The sequence below is a fragment of the Musa acuminata genome, chromosome BXJ3-5 (assembly GCF_036884655.1).
Source record: "Musa acuminata AAA Group cultivar baxijiao chromosome BXJ3-5, Cavendish_Baxijiao_AAA, whole genome shotgun sequence".
In the NCBI taxonomy this organism is placed as follows: domain Eukaryota; kingdom Viridiplantae; phylum Streptophyta; class Magnoliopsida; order Zingiberales; family Musaceae; genus Musa; species Musa acuminata.
In genome coordinates this window covers 25,930,464-25,933,596 of record NC_088353.1, presented here as the reverse complement: position 1 = coordinate 25,933,596, position 3,133 = coordinate 25,930,464, and positions in this window count along the sequence as shown.

Here is a 3,133-nt window from a genome sequence, read left to right as displayed (position 1 = left end):
GAATGCCACTTGAGAGAAAACTCAAGTGATGAGGACTGTGATGATGACTTGGCACTTTTGACAAGAAAGTTTAAGAAATTCTTCAAAAGAAACAAGTTTAAAAACGATGTGAAAAATAAACTTGAACCCAAGAAGGACCAAGTGATCTGCTATAAATGTAAAAAGCCGGGGCACTACAAAAGTGATTGTCCCCAAGTCAAGAAAAGAACAACAAAGAAGAAGGCGCTCCAAGCAACATGGGATGATTCGAGCGCATCTGAGGAAGAGGAGTCCAACACCGAGCAAGTTGCTCATTACGCCTTTATGGCCATCGAAGAGGAGGTAACGGATTTATTAGATGCTGATTTATCTTTCGATGAATTATTAAATGCCTTCCATGATTTATTTGATGAATGCAAAGTTATAAATAGAAAATACAAGTTGCTAAAAAAGGTACATGATAATCTTACTTGTGAGTTTGATAAGTTAAAAGTCGAACATCATGATAGTTTAAATTCATGTATCAAATGTCATGATTTAGAAACTATACAAAAAGAAAACTTGCTACTTAAGGACACCTTGAAGAAATTCGAGGTTGGTAGCAAGTCATTAAACATGATCCTTACAAACAAGGGTCATGCTCCCAAAAGAAGTGGGATTGGATTTGTGAGGAGTCCTCACCGAAATCCAACTACCTTTGTAAAAGGCCCCATCTTACATGTTCAACACCAAACCAAGTGCAACTTTTGTTGCAAATCTAGACACAAGACACATTGTTGTCCATTCAAGAAAATAAGTCCAAACAAATTAATTTGGGTTCCTAAAGGAACCATGATAAACTCTATGCAACATGGTAGAAAATGTAGATCTATTTATGAGGCACCCAAAAGCAAATGGGTACCTAAACATCATCCTTTCTTGTAGAAAACTAAACAATCGCAAGCTAGGAGCAAGAAATGGTACCTTGATAGTGGATGCTCAAGGCATATGACCGGAGATCCATCTCAATTCTCTAAGCTCTCTAGCATAGACGAAGGATATGTCACCTTCGGAGACAACAACAAGGGTAAAATCATTGGCAAAGGAACCATAGGTAACAAATCCAACCTCTCTATTGAAGATGTTTTACTAGTTGATGGTTTAAAACATAACCTCTTGAGCATTAGTCAATTATGTGATAAAGGATATATTATAAGATTTGAATCTAATGCCTGCATCATTGAAAAACCACACAAAAATATATCTATGATTGCATTAAAACAAAACAACGTATACACTATTGACATCAATGACTTATGTGATGAAATGTGCTTTGCCATTATGAATGAGGATGCTTGGCTATGGCATAGAAGATTAGGTCATGCTAGCATGAAACTAATCAATCAAGTATCATCTAGAGAACTTGTAAGAGGAATTCCTCATATCAAGTTCATCAAAGATAATGTATGTGATGCTTGCCAATTAGGTAAGCAAATTAGGGGTAGCTTCAAAGCTAAGAATCAAATAAGCACCTCTAGGCCCTTACAATTGATCCATATGGATTTGTTCGAACCAATCTCTACATCAAGTCTAGGAGGTAGCAAATACGCCTTTGTCATTATTGATGACTACAGCAGATATACATGGACCTACTTCTTAAAACAAAAAAATGAATGCTTTAGACATTTTACCAAGTTTTGTAAACTTGTCCAAAATGAGAAGGAATCTATGATTTCGTCAATTAGAAGTGATCACGGTGGAGAATTTCAAAATCATGACTTCCAAGAATTCTGTGAACTCAACGGATACAATCATAACTTCTCTACTCCAAGAAATCCTCAACAAAATGGGGTAGTAGAAAGAAAAAATCGAAATTTACAAGAAATGGCAAGAACCATGTTGAATGAACATAGCCTACCCAAATATTTTTGGGCCGAAGCTGTAAACACTGCATGCTATATTTTAAATAGAGTCCTAGTAAGACCCTTACTCACCAAAACTCCTTATGAGTTATGGTATAACAAAAAACCCAATGTCTCATATTTTAAAGTCTTTGGGTGTAAGTGTTTTATCTTGAATGAAAAGGATAACTTAGGAAAATTCGATGCTAAATCTGATGAAGGAATCTTTCTTGGTTATTCTTCGGTTTCTAAGGCTTTTCGCATCTTCAATAAAAGAACCTTAATTATTGAAGAATCCATCCATGTTGTTTTCAATGAGATTTCAGAAATTAAGAAAAATGATCTTGATGATGATGTTAATTTTGATTCCTTGAATTTAAACGAAACCCCGTCTCCAAATAGCAACTTGGTTGCATCCACTTCCAAAACATCCTTACCCAAGGATTGGAAGTATATAGATGCTCATCCTAAGGAGCTAATCCTAGGAGACACATCAAAGGGGGTTCAAACACGATCTTCTTTTAAAAACTTTTGTGCCAACGCCGCTTTTCTCTCCCAAATTGAACCCAAATGTGTTGATGAAGCCATGAAAGATAATTCATGGATTATCGCAATGCAAGATGAATTAAATCAATTTGAGAGAAATGAGGTGTGGACGCTTGTTCCTAGGCCAAATGACCATTTAGTAATTGGTACTAAATGGGTCTTTAGAAACAAGCAAGATGAAAATGGTATCGTGGTTAGAAACAAGGCTATATTAGTGGCCAAAGGTTTCAACCAAGAAGAAGGTATCGATTACGAAGAAACCTTCGCACCTGTGGCTCGATTGGAAGCCATAAGGATGCTCCTTGCCTACGCTAGTTGCAATAATTTTAAGTTATTTCAAATGGATGTTAAAAGCGCTTTTCTAAATGGTTTCATTTCCGAAGAAGTTTATGTTGAACAACCTCCTGGATTTGAAAATAATGGCTACCCTAATCATGTGTTTAGATTAACTAAAGCTCTCTATGGTTTAAAACAAGCCCCAAGGGCTTGGTATGAGAGACTTAGCTCTTTTCTCATTGAAAATAATTTCATAAAAGACAAGGTTGATACTACATTGTTTATCAAGAATTTTGAAAATGATTTTCTCATTGTTCAGATTTATGTTGATGATATTATCTTTGGTTCTACAAATGAATCTCTTTGTGAATCCTTTGCGAAAACTATGAGTCATGAATTCGAAATGAGTCTAATGGGAGAATTAACATTCTTCTTAGGCCTACAAATCAAAC